The sequence below is a fragment of the Apodemus sylvaticus genome, chromosome 10 (assembly GCF_947179515.1).
Source record: "Apodemus sylvaticus chromosome 10, mApoSyl1.1, whole genome shotgun sequence".
Classification (NCBI taxonomy): Eukaryota; Metazoa; Chordata; class Mammalia; order Rodentia; family Muridae; genus Apodemus; species Apodemus sylvaticus.
In genome coordinates, this window is record NC_067481.1 from 40,533,412 (window position 1) to 40,547,870 (window position 14,459).

Consider the following 14,459-nt stretch of genomic DNA (forward strand, 5'->3'; position numbering starts at 1 on the left):
AGGAGGGGGAGGAGGAGGAGGAGGAAGAAGAGGTGGAAGAGGAGTAGGATGAAGAAGGAGAAGGAGAAGAGGGAGGAGGAAGAAACGGAGGAGAAGAGGAGCAGGAAGAAGAGGAAGAAGAGAAGGAGGAAGAGGAGGAGAATGAGAAGGAGGAAGAAAAAAGAGGAGGAAGAAGAGGAGGAGAGGGAGGAGGAGGAAACAGCTTTTTTAATAAGTGATACTGGGAAAGCCGGATTTCCACATACAGGAAAATGATACTAGATCTGTATCTTTCACCCTGTTTAAAACAACAACAACAACAACAACAACAACAGCCATTTCAAAAATGGTTCAAAGACTTAATATTAAGACACAAAACTTTGGTGAAAATACATACACACACACACACACATACAACATAGGCAAGGATTTCTGAAAATGAGTCCAGCTGCTCAGGAATATTCTCAAAAACTGACAAACTAGATTTCCTGGAATTAACCTTCAGTGCAGCAGAGGAAGCAGTTGCTTGAATGAGGAGATATCTCGAATTTTAGGGGGAAACTCTGCCAGTTATACCTCAGAAGCAGTATTAATACAGGTATTATATTAATTATATTATTAATAGATGAGTTAAAGCCTTCAAAAATTACAAGTCAAAAAAATCCAGTTAATAAGTAAGCTAATGAGCTACATAGATTTCTCAGATGGAGAAATATAAATTACTGATAAAAACTTTTTTTTTAAAGTTTTAGCCAAAGGAGATATTTCATTAGCTCCTGAGCTGTAGTTCTCCTTCTCCTGTACAGTTTTGGTTCCACGTAGCCGTCCAGTCCAGCGGGCAGCAATGAGCCCCACTTTGCACCCAGCAGGGGCATCTCTTTGGATAGTGGAGGCTTTGCCAATGTGCTGGTGGTTAACACCTCCAAAGGATGCACCACACGATTCAGGGTCACACCCGCACACATGGCCAGCAGTTCCTCTCTGCTTTTGTACTTGTGGTAGGCACGGCCAGCCTTTAAGATAGACTTGTCAGTTCTGCCCCCACTGGCCAGGACACCAACAACTGCTCTGTTGGCAGAGGAAATGACCTTCCTGGACCCTGAAGGCAGCTTCACTCAGGTCTTAGTCTTTGAGTTGTGGGAGATGACTGTGGCTTAGTTCCCAGAGGCTCGGGCCAGCTTACCCCTGTCGCCAGGCTTCACCTCCAGACAACACACCGTAGTACCCTCGGGCATGGTGCCCACGGGCAAAACATTGCCGCAGTACACAAACTGTTTCAGTGTGGATTCATTCTCTCTGCTGCATGCAATGAACAGCTCCATCTGTTTCTTGGATCAGTAGGGATCACGAAAGGCTACTTTTGCAAGGGGAATGCCATGGCCAGGGACATGAATGATGTCCTTTAGGTTGCCTTTAACAAAGCCCATGCTTGACCATCAGCAAAATGAAAATTAAAACTGCTTGAGATTCCATCTCACCCCATCAGAACTGCTGCTAATAACCATGCGACTCTTAAGTGAAGCAACTGAGGTCTGAAGAAGAAAGTGATATCTAATTCTATCTAGAAAGCTGCCTGCCTAAGTGTGAAACTGAGTTATGAGCTGATAACTACAAAGAGGAAGTAGGTTAGTTATGGTTCATAGACAGAGAGACGGACAGATAGACACAGACACACATACATATATAATAGTAGATACGTAAATACATGCATGCATACATATATAATAATAAATACATACACACGCCTCTTTTGATGTAGTTTAATGTTAACCAGAACCCATGCTAACAAAGATAAGCCACCAGCCCTCCTACATTGCTGATGCACCGATCTGCACGTACTACCTGCTGATACAATTGTGTGCCAATTCCTCCCACCAATGTTTGAATTAACCAATCGTATGAAAGCACGCGGGGACCCCCCCCATTTATCCTATGTAAACTCCTAGCTTTTAAGCTTTAGGGTCGACTCCTCTGTCTCCTGCGTGAGATACGTGTCGGCCCGGAGCTCTGATATTAAACTGCCTCATGTGTTTGCATCAAGCCGGTCTCTTGTGTTTCCTTGGGTGTGTTCCGACCCGAGACTCAAGTGGGGTCTCCCCGAATCGGGGGTCCTACATTGTGGGGACTCATCTGGGATCCCTGCAGCACCCAGGAACCCCGAAGACCCCTTGGAGGTACGTCTGTATGAGTTTTGAGTGTCTGAGTGCGGCGCCACTGTATTTGTGTTTTGGTTTTGATTTGTAAAAGAAAGGAGTAGACATGGAATCCTGCTCCATGGTTAGTTCACAGCTGCCGCTGTGGGCCGTAAGGACCCAGTGGCTGTGGAAGGGGCTGCCCTAGGGCCGCAGGCTGCAACTTTGGAGGACGCTCCAAGGGTGAGGGACAGTCAGGAGAGCCTGACCGTGGTTTTTCGGAACAAAGGGGACAGAGTGCTCTTTCTACTGAAGAGAGAGTGGGTGCAGAATCCCACTCCTTCAGAGGTTGCATTTGGCTGTTTAACACCAGACGTGGACGAGTGTTTTTGGACATACTAGTGTCTGTTGTTTGTGTTCTGTTCTTGTGTTTCTTGTTTTTTGCCATGGGACAGACAGTGATGACCCCTTTGTCTTTGACTAAGGACCATTGGATGGATGTTAGGGCGAGAGGATGGAATTTGTCAGTAGAAATTAAGAAAAAACCCTGGCAGACCTTCTGCACCTCAGAATGGCCTACCTTTGGAGTAGGCTAGCCACCCATAGGGACTTTTGATTTGCCCACCATCAGGGCCGTGAAGGCCGTTCTTTTTCAGGAAGGACCGGGATCACATCCAGACCAACAGCCGTACATCATGGTATGGGAGGACCTAGCACGGTCCGCACTCCAGTGGGTTCAGCCATTCCTCCCACCCCGCCATTCTGGCTCCAGGATCCTGGCTGTCCTGGAAAGTGCTACGGATGAGAAACTGAAATTGCAGCTAAAAGAAGATGGCGGACGTAGCATTTCAGGGGCACTCACCCCCAAGATTTACCCTGAAATAGAAGGACCCCCTGAATGGCCTACTCCCCCGCCCCCACCCTACCCTCGAGCCCCACAACCAGAACCCCAATCCTTGGCTCCACCGCCCCCCCCCCCCAGCTCCATTATGGCTTTTATTGGGCAGTCAGCTCCTGACATCAGAAAGAAATTGCAACAGATTGAGAGACTGCAAGATTATACTATAAGAGATGTGGTTAGAGAGGCTGAGAAAGTGTATCACAAGAGAGAGACAGAGGAAGAGAAACAAGAAAGAGAGAAGAAAGAAGATGAGGATAGAAGAGAGAAGAAGCAGGAGAAGACTCTGACTAGAATACTGGCCACAGTAGTAGATAGAGACAGAAGAGACAGGAACAAACAGTTAGGGGACCCGGGAGGTGGAAGATGGCAGGGGCCAAGGAGACCCAAAAGAGACAACCCACACCCGGAGAAAGATCAATGTGAACACTGTAAAGGAAGCGGACACCAGGCCCGTGAGTGCCCCAAGAAGAAGCAAGGGACAAAGATGTTGTCCCTTGAGGATAATAAAGACTAGGGGGGATGGGGCTCAGCTCCCCTCCCCAAGCCTAGGGTAACCTTACAAGTGGAGGGGACCCCCTTAAGTTTCTTGGTCGATATGGGTGCAGAATATTCGTTACTTAAAACCCCTCTAGGTAATGTGAGAAATGAAAAGACGCTGGTAATTGGGGCCACGGGGCAGAAATCTTACCCATGGACCACTTCCCGGACAGTAGACTTAGGAAAAAACTTAGTAACCCACTCATTTTTGTTTATCCCTGAATGCCCTATGCCCCTACTAGGAAGAGACTTGCTAACCAAGTTAAAGGCACAAATAACCTTTGCCTCCTCCGGACCGGAGTTGTTCTAGGTCGCTACACCACCTCAGACCTTAGGGCTATCATTGCAGTTAGGAGAAGAATATCAGATTTATCAAAAGGAAACTAATACTTCTGAGGGACTAAAGGACTGGCTTGCTCGGTTCCCTCAGGCTTGGGCTGAGACAGGGGAATGGGAATGGCGAGATAACCCCCCCCCCCTCCAGTAGTGATCGAGCTCAAGTCTGGGGCCACACCCATCAGGGTCCAACAGTACCCCATGGGAAAAGAAGCATGAGAAGGCATATGCCCTCACATTGCCAGACTAATCCACGAAGGGATCCTAGTCCCCTGTAAGTCTGCTTGGAATACCACCCCCTCCCAGTAAAGAAACCGGGAACGGGTGATTATCGCCCTGTGCAAGACCTTAGAGAAGTCAATAAGAGAATACAGGACATACACCCCACCGTACCAAACCCCTATAATCTACTCAGCACGCTGCCGCCTGAACGAGTCTGGTACACAGTGTTAGATCTTAAAGACGCTTTCTTTTGCCTGAGGTTACACCCTAACAGCCAGCCCTTGTTCGCCTTTAAATGGTGAGACCCTGAGAACAGCAGAACAAGACAGCTTACTTGGACTAGGTTGCCTCAAGGATTCAAAAATTCACCAACCCTGTTTGATGAGGCCCTGCATCAGGACTTAGCCCCCTTTCGAGCCAATAATCCACAGGTAACCCTCCTACAATATGTGGATGACCTTCTCTTGGCCACAGAGACACGTGAGGAATGCGAGTGGGACTCAGAACCTCCTGGTTGAGTTAGGTGAGTTGGGGTACCAGGCTTCAGCTAAAAAGGTATAGCTGTGCCAAACTGAGGTGACCTATTTGGGATATACCCTAAAGAATGGACAGTGATGGCTCACAGAAGCTAGAAAACGGACAGTGATACAGATCCCGACCCCAACCACCCCTCGCCAGGTAAGAGAATTCCTGGGACGGCAGGATTCTGCAGACTCTGGATCCCGGGGTTTGCCACCCTAGCAGCCCCCTTAGACCCCCTAACCAAAGAAAAAGGAGAGTTTTTCTGGACTAAAGAGCATCAATTGGCTTTTGAGATTCTCAAAAAGGCGTTTCTACAGGCCCCCGCCCTAGCTCTGACTGACCTAAAGAAACCTTTTACCCTATACATTGATGAGAAAAATGGAGTGGCCAGGGGGGTCCTTACCCAGACTTTAAAACCCTGGAAGTGCCCTGTGGCCTACTTGTCAAAGAAACTGGACCCAGTGGCCAGCAGATAGCCTTCCTGTCTACAGGCAATAGCAGCTACTGCCATACTAGTGAAAGATGCTGAGAAACTGACCATGGACTAGAACATGACTATAGTGGCCCCGCATGCCCTTGAAAGCATCATCTGACAGCCACCAGACTGTTGGATAACTAACGCCAGGATGACTCACTACCAGAGTTTGTTGTTGACTGAGCGAATGACTTTCGCTCCACCTGCCATTCTCAACCCTGCCACCTTACTGCCTGAAGCTGACGAAGCCCCCGTACATCACCGAGAAGAGATACTGGCTGAGGAAACTGGGACTTGGCCAGACTTAACTGACCAACTTTGGCCTGGGGCGATGACTTGGTTCACTGATGGAAGCAGCTTCATGGTAGAAGGTAAGCACAGAACTGGGGCAGCAGTAGTGGATGGGAAGTCTGTCATATGGACCAGTAGCCTACCCGAAGGAGCATCAGCCCAGAAAGCGGAGTTTATTGCCCTAACTCAGGCTTTGAGACTAGCAGAGGGAAAAGCCATCAATGTTTACACTGACAGCCAGTACGCCTTTGCAACAGCTCACGTCCATGGGGCAATAGACCAACAGCACAGATTATTGACTTCCAATGGAAAAGATATCAAAAACAAAGGAGAAATTCTTAGTTTGCTAGAAGCTGTTCATTTGCCCCGCAAGGTGGCGATCATCCATTGTCCAGGACATCAAAAGGGAACTAGACCAGTAGAAAATGGAAATCAAATGGCAGACCAGGTAGCTAAAGAGGCAGCACAAGGGCCACTGACTTTGGCAATTAAAACCACATCGCAGCCAGCCAAAGAGATCCCAGACTCTCACAAGAGAAGAGGGGCTAAAATACTTGACTAATATACATCACCTAACCCACTTGGGAGCGGAAAAAGATGATAAAGCTGGTCAATAGATCCCCTTATTATATTCCTCAACTTCAGAAGGTAGTAGAGGCTCTGGTAAAGAACTGCCAAGCATGTGCACTTACCAATGCTGTACCCAACAAGACTAATAGTGGAAGAACGTTTACGAGGAGACAGACCAGGGACCTATTGAGAGATTGGCTTTACCGAGGTCAAACCAGCCAGATATGGAAATAAATACCTTCTAGTTTTCATAGATACCTTCTCAGGGTGGGCCGAAGCATTCCCCACCAAAAGAAAGACAGCTAATGTGGTAGCCAAAAAGATACTTGAAGAAAATTTTCCCCGTTTTGGGATACCTAAGGTAATTGGGTCAGACAACGGACCTGCCTTCATCGCCTAGGTAAGTCAGGGATTGGCCAGACAACTGGGGATAAATTGGAAGTTACATTGTGCCTATAGACCCCAGAGCTCAGGACAGGTCAAAAGGATAAATAGAACTCTAAAAGAGACCTTGACTAAATTGAACTTAGAGACTGGCGGGGAACGATTGGACAGCCCTTCTCCCTTACGCCCTATTCTGGGTTCGAAATAATCCCAGAACTTCAGGTCTAACACCCTTTGAACTAATGTTTGGGGCACCCCCACCCATCTATATGACTGTAGAAAATAGAGCCTGTCCTGATGTGTTCTCCTCCCCCCATTCCTCCATCTTGCCTCTTAGCTCAATTGAAGGCTCTCAAGATCGTGAGAAAAGAAATCTGGGAGCAACTGAAAGAATCCTACGTTGCTGGTGACTTGCTGGTGCTGCACCAGTTTGAAGTGGGAGATGCACTCCTGGTGAGAAGGCACTGAGCAGGGGACCGCGAAACACGGTGGAAAGGACCCTACCTGGTACTGTTGACTACACCAGCTGCTGTAAAGGTAGAGGGAATTCCTACCTGATTTCACACCTCACATGTCAAGAAGGCTCCCCCAGGGACTGATCAAGATGAGTGGACTCTAGAAAGGACTAATAATCCTCTTAAGCTGTGCCTGCGTCGCAAGGACGACTCCGAGTGGAGACCCCAACCCTCATACTCTGATTCGACAAACTTGGGAAGTGCTCAATGAGGAGGGGAACGTCGTTTGGTCAACTACTGCAGTGCACCCCCCTTGGACTTGGTAGCCCGACCTCATGCCTGATATTTGTAAGTTAGCAGCGGGATCACTTTCCTGGGATATCTGTGACCACACTGATCTCCTTAAGCCACCATCCAAAAAGCAGTGCGTCCCAAGTGGGATCGGGAATACATATGAGTGCTCTCAGGGTAGTTCTACCGGGCCAACCTCTGGTCTGCAACTTTTTACGTGTGCCTAGCCCAAGGTCAAGTCAGGAACCTCTGGCATAGGTGTGGAGGGGCATCTGATTTCTATTGTGCTGCATGGGGTTGTGAAACCACAGAAGATATATACTAGAATCCATCCTCTTCTTGGGACCTGATCACAGTAAAAAGGAGCGATAGCTATGATAAGCCAAACCAGGGTAAAAGAGATAGTTCCAAATACCCTGAGAATGGGTGTGCCCATAGCAACAGCCTCAATGGAGTTTGCAAACGTAAATATTGTAACCTGATACTTAAAAAATTCACTGACAAAGGGAGGCAGGAGCATCAAAGCTGGTTTAGGGGAAACAATTGGGGTTTGTGAGTGCATGCCTCCAGAACAGATCCTAGATTAATTTTCAAAATCAAACTGACAGTAGAGAACCCTCCTACTGTGCCTATCAGACCCAACAAGATCCTCCCAGAGCAGGGTCCTCCTGCCAGACCCAAGCCCCCGACCCCTATGACTGTCCCATCTGTCTCTGTAAAGTCCCTTAGCACCATCATTCCTCATGGACCCTCAACCATAATCCCCATGTATCCCATGACAGGACAGAGACTGTTCAACCTGGTTAAGGGAGCTTTCTATGCCCTTAACAGCACTGATCCAGATGCCACTATAGACTGCTGGTTATGCTTATCATCCGGCCCTCTTTACTATAAAGGAATTTCTTATAATAGAGATTTCAATACCACCAGCAATCATGCTTCCTGCTCGTGGGGGACAGGGAAGAAGTTGACCCTGACTGACGTGACAGTGTCAGGAGAAAGCCCCGGTCTTTGCATAGGGACCCCTCCCCCTTCCCACCATCATTTATGTGGCCGAACTCACTCCATGAGCAGGACAGATACCAGCTATTACCTTATACTATCTCCAGTTGGTTGGTGGGCCTGTAACACAGGGCTTACCCCCTGTGTATCAACTAGTATCTCTGACCCTTCTCGTGATTTCTGTGTTATGGTTCAGCTTCTACTCCGAGTGTATTATCACCCTGCTTCCTATTTAGAGGATAAGTATACCAGCAAGAGAATAAAGAGACAGCCAGTTTCCCTAACCCTAGCTATGATGCTGGTACCGGTCTTGCGGTGGGGGTAGGGATGGGCGTAACTGCCTTAGTTAAAAGAAGACAAGGATCTCAGTCTTTTCAGTCTCTGAAAAAAAGCCATAAATGAAGACTTAGAGATGCCCTAGAAAAATCTCTGACCTCCTTATCCGAGGTAGTGTTACAAAACAGAAGAGGTTTAGATTTGTTATTTTTAAAAGAAGGAAGACTATGTACAGCCTTAAAAGAAGAATGCAGTTTTTATGTGGATCACACAGGAGTAGTCAGAGATTCTATACAGAAATTAAGAGAGAGACTTGAAAAGAGAAAGTGAGAACGAGAAGAACAACAGGGATGGTTTGAATCATGGTACTCCAAATCCCCATAGATGACCACTTTATTTCCTGCCCTTGTGGGAGCTATTCTTATTATATGTCTAGTTTTGATCTTTGGCCCTTGTCTTATAAATAAAGGCCTCGCATTTGTTAAAAATAGAATAAATGCAGTACAGCTTATGGTTCTGCAACGTCAATATCAACCCATAGTTACAATAAAAGAATATGATTACCAACCCTCACAAGGAGATACAGATCTCTAGAATTCTAAGATTAGAATTGTTAAGAAAGAGAAGAGGGGAATGAAAGGAGTTAGAACTTCACAGAATCCATGATTCAGGCAGAAAGCAGGCCTAGAGAAAAGAACAGAACAGTGCAAGCCCGGACAAGCCGGGACAGGCTGGTCTTTTCAAGGCTGTTAAGAACTTCCCGACCATAAAGATAAGGGAACTGCCTAAACAATCCCTGCTGAGTCATGAGCCATCTGAACTAGCATTCCCTGCCCCCCCCCCCCCCCGCCTCTTTGATGTAGTTTAATGTTAACCAGACCCTCTGCTAACAAAGATAAGCCACCAGCCCTCCTACATTGCTGATGCACCGATCTGCACGTACTACCTGCTGATACAATTGTGTGCCAATTCCTCCCACCAATGTTTGAATTAACTAATCGTATGAAAGCGAGCGGGAACCCCCCACACACACTTTTCCTATATAAACCCCTAGCTTTTGAGCTTCAGGGTCGACTCCTCTGTCTCCTGTGTGAGATACGTGTCGGCCCAGAGCTCGGATATTAAACTGCCTCGTGTGCTTGCATCAAGCCGGTCTCTCATGTGTCCTTGGGTGTGTGCCGACCGGAGACTCGATTAGGGTCTCCCCGAATCGGGGGTCCTACATATTTTGTTAATTATATTATTAATAGATGAGTTAAAGCCTTCAAAAATTAAACATCAAGAATAAATCAAACAAATCCAGTTAATAAGTAAGCTAATGAGCTACATAGATTTCTCAGATGGAGAAATATAAATTACTGATAAAATCCTTTTATTTTTATTTTTAGCCAAAGGCCATATTTCATTAGCTCCTGAGCTGTAGTTCTCCTTCTCCTGTACAGTTTTGGTTCCACGTAGCTGTCCAGTCCAGCGGGCAGCAATGAGCCTCACTTCGCACCCAGCAGGGGCATCTCTTTGAATAGTGGAGGGTTTGCCAATGTGCTGGTGGCTACCACCTCCAAAGGATACACCACGGGATTCAGGGCCACACCCGCACACATGGCCAGCAGTTCCTCTCTGCTTTTGTACTTGTGGTAGGCACGGCCAGCCTTTAAGATAGACTTGTCAGTTCTTCCCCCACTAGCCAGGACACCAACAACTGCTCTGTTGGCAGAGGAAATGACCTTCCTGGGCCCTGAAAGCAGCTTCACCCAGGTCTTAGTCTCTGGGTTGTGGGAGATGACTGTGGCTTAGTTCCCAGAGGCTCCTGCCAGCTTACTCCTGTTGCCAGGCTTCACCTCCAGACAACACACCATAGTACCCTCGGGCATGGTGCCCACGGGCAAAACATTGCCAATTTTCAGCTGGGCTTTCTTGCCGCAGTACACAAAGTGTCCCAGTGTGGATTCATTCTCTCTGCTGCATGCAATGAACAGCTCCATCTGTTTCTTGAATCGGTAGGGATCATGAAAGGCTACTTTCTCAAAGGGAACGCCATGGCCAGGGTCATGAATGATGTCCTTTAGGTTGCCTTTAACAAAGCCCATGCTTGACCATCAGCAAAATGAAAATTAAAACTGCTTGAGATTCCATCTCACCCCATCAGAACTGCTGCTAATAACCATGCGACTCTTAAGTGAAGCAACTGAGGTCTGAAGAAGAAAGTGATATCTAATTCTATCTAGAAAGCTGCCTGCCTAAGTGTGAAACTGAGTTATGAGCTGATAACTACAAAGAGGAAGTAGGTTAGTTATATGGTTCATAGACAGACAGACAGACAGAGACACACATACATATATAATAGTAGATACGTAAATACATGCATGCATACATATATAATAGTAAATTATATATACATACATACATGTATATATATATATATGTATAATGCTAGACAGATGATTGATTGATAGATATACACATACATGCACACATATATACATCTATTATAATAATAGATACATAAACACATTCATACATACATACATAAGAGTAGATACATAAATATATACATACATATTTGTATAATACTAGATAGATATAGAGTCAGATAGACAGATAGATAGAAAATATAACGAACACAAAATAATTAACACTAACTTCTATTTCTCTCCTGTTGACACTTAGTATGTATCTTAGTTAGGTTTTATTGCTGTGAAGAGACACCATGACCAATGCAACTCTTACAAAGAAAAACATTTGATTGGGGCTGACCTACAGTTTCAGAGGTTCAGCCCATTATTGTCATGGTGGGAAGCACAGCAGTGTGTAGGCAGAGATCATGCTGGAGGAGCAGAGTTCTACATCCACATCGAGGGCAGCAGGAGGGACACAGTGAGCCACTAGACCTGAATCAAACCTGAGACCTCAAAACCTACTCCCTAGTGATGCACTTCCTCCAACAAGGCCACACCTACAACAACAGGGCCACAGCTCCAACAATGCCACTCCCTATAAGTCAACAGGGGCCATTGTTATTCAAACAAACACAATAAGTATATGCTTTTGGTTTCCATTGTGTTTAGCAGCAACTCTGGGGCTCACACTGCCTGTCACAGCTGCAGAGTTCCATGCTACTTCACAATGGTGCACAAGCATTGTGATCGGCTCATACTTTCCCTTCCTTCTTCTGTGTTCTTATTTTCACAAAATCTTAAACATTTATCTTTAAACTGTGTATGCATGAAAGTATGTGCCCATGCGTGTAACTGTAACTAATTATGCCCACCACTGCTCTGAATAAGTACAAAGAATTATTCATATTTATTATAAGCTTTGGGCACTGTAGCTGGGCAGATTCTCAGTTATTCTAACCCGACAACACCAGCCTGCCCTTCTCACTGTAAGGGTCTGTCTTAGTCAGGGTTTCTATTCCTGCACAAACATCATGACCAAGAAACAAGTTGGGGAGGAAAGGGTTTATTGAGCTTACACTTCCACGTTGCAGGTCATCACTAAAGGAAGTCAGGACTGGAACTCAAGCAGGGTTGGAAGCTGGAGCTGATGCAAAGGCCATGGATGGATGTTTCTTACTGGCTTGCTTCCCCTGGCTTGCTCAGCCTACTCTCTTATAGAACCCAAGAACACCAGCCCAAAGGTGGTACCACCCACAAGGGGCCCTCCTCCCTTGATCACTAATTGAGAAAATGCCCCACAGGTGGATCTCATGGAGGCACTTCCCCAACTGAAGCTCCTTTCTCTGTGATAACTCCAGCTTGTGTCAAGTTGACACACAAAACCAGCCAGTACAATTAACCCTTTTTCAACTTGACACACAAACACATCACTATTAAGCCTCAACCCTTACTTTCTTATTCATCCCCAAGATCTAAAAGCCCCACAGTTTTTACATATTGAAAGTTCAATCACTTTAAAATGTCCAATATCTTTAAAATTCAAAGTCTCTTAACTGTGGCCGCCACTAAAATACTTTCTTCCTTCAAGAGGGAAACATATCAGGGTACAATCACAACCAAAATCAAAACTCAAACTCTAAATGTCCAATGTTTGGGATCCAACTAACGATCTTCCGGGCTCCTCCAAGGGCTTGGGTCACTTCTCCAGCTCTGCCCTTTGTAGCACACAGCTTGTCTCCTAGGCTCCAGCTGCCTGTACTCCACTGCTGCTGCTGTTCTTGGTGGTCATCGCATGGTACTGGCATCTCCAAAATACTGCTATCTTCCACTGTAATTAGGCATCACCAATAGCCTCTCATAGGCTCTCTGTGAGGGCTTAAAAAGGAGAGGATGGGGGAATCAAGGGAGTGTGGCACGGCGGTGTGCGGAAAGGTGCCCAGGCAGGCCACTGTCCAGGCACTTCTTCCCCCTGAGGGACCACACACACACAGGCATGGTATAGAATAGAGTTTATTCAGAGTAGGGGATGGGAGTTAGTGATAGAGAAAGGCAGAGAGAGAGAGAGTGAGAGAGAGAGAGAGAGAGAGGTGGAGTGGAGTGGAGGCTGGCCATGACCACGTGGAGAGGGAGCCCAAGGGGCAGAGAGGTGAGAGTATGTGGGAGAGCAGAGAGCAAAGAGAGAAAAGAGAGGGGGGGGAGGGGAGGGGCAAGTAGTCCCTCTTATAGTGGGCCAGATCTCTGGGGTGGGGCATACCTGGCTATTGCCAGGTAGGTGTGGGGTAGAGCTTAGACAGAACACCAACACTCTCTTCATGGTGACAAGCCTCTACTCCTATGCATGACCCCTTCAAGTCCTGGGCTGTCAATTGCAACCTTCACCATGGCCTTCCATGGCCTCTCACTGTGCCAAAAGCCTCAGCTGCTCTTCATGACCCCTTCATGCCTTCAAAACCAGTACCATCTGGGTGACTCTTACACAGTACCAACTCCAGCCACAGCAAAAAATACAACTGTGGCTATCTCTGGAACACAGCCTCTGTGCTCTCAGAAAACACTTCCCAGAAGATTTCACCTCAGTGATGCTGTTTTCTTCTTAATCACCACTAATTTCTTAGCTCCAGCTAACCAACATTTAGTGGTTCTGGTATCTTGTTAATCACAGCTGATTCTTCAGCCCCAGCTAACGAAAACCACAGAATCTTCACAATCAAAACATGGCCCTGATAAGAGTCTTTACTCATCCCTCTGAAATTTCACAAGTCAGGCCTCCATCTTCTGCACTATTCTTAACATTGTCTTCCAAGCTCCTACAGAACTTTACACAGAGCTCTTAATATCCTAATGGCTTTTCCAGTTCAAAGTTCCAAAGTCCTTCCACAGTCCCCCCAAAACATGGTCGGGTTGTCACAGGAATACCCCACTACGCTGGTACCAATTTGTCTTAGTCAGGGTTTCTATTACTACACAAACATCATGACCAAGAAACAAGTTGGGGAGGAAAGGGTTTATTGAGCTTACACTTCCATGTTGCAGTTCATCACTAAAGGAATTCAGGACTGGAACTCAAGCAGGTTAGGAAGCAGGAGCTGATGCAGAGGCCATGGAGGGATGTTTCTTACTGGCTTGCTTCCCCTGGCTTGCTCAGTCTGCTCTCATATAGAACCCAAGAACACCAGCCCAAAGGTGGTACCACCCACAAGGGGCCCTCCCCCCTTGATCACTAATTGAGAAAATGCCCCACAGGTGGATCTCATGGAGGCACTTCCCCAACTGAAGCTCTGTGATAACTCCAGCCTGTGTCAAGTTGACTCACAAAACCAGCCAGTACAGGGTCCGAAAATCACTTAAGGAATTCCTCAGACTCAGATAGTATGCAAAGACAAAGAGCATTTACTCTGAAGAAACATCTAGCATGCAAGAGTTACCATTGTTTCCTAATAACAGTACCCACAGAGACATTCTTTATAACAGGACTGTTTCATTGCTTCTGAGATAATAGTAGAATTCTAAAACTTAAGGCACATTCCAAGGGGTTACAGAAACCATTAACTGAAGGTCATAAGGACCCCCCAGGTGCAAAAACAGGATATAAGATATTGATTACATTTGTCAAAGCTTCAAGGACAGCTTAGTTATAATATAAAAGTTTTCCCTGGCCCTGCAAGCTAATAACAAATGGTGAAAGTTAAG

The 14,459-nt window shown here is 46.4% G+C and overlaps 2 protein-coding genes and 2 pseudogenes across 4 annotated transcripts in view; all 4 read right to left on the bottom strand.

Annotated features, from left to right (window-relative positions):
- LOC127693532 (ribonuclease SLFN12-like) overlaps positions 1–14,459 on the bottom strand; it is a 209,364-nt gene that overhangs the window by 129,206 nt on the left and 65,699 nt on the right. The window lies entirely within an intron of this gene.
- LOC127693540 (ribonuclease SLFN12-like) overlaps positions 1–14,459 on the bottom strand; it is a 200,824-nt gene that overhangs the window by 38,317 nt on the left and 148,048 nt on the right. The gene's annotated exons all lie outside the window — the stretch shown is intronic.
- On the bottom strand, positions 667–1,406 carry LOC127693406 (60S ribosomal protein L8-like; annotated as a pseudogene).
- LOC127693407 (60S ribosomal protein L8-like) lies at positions 9,697–10,460 on the bottom strand (annotated as a pseudogene).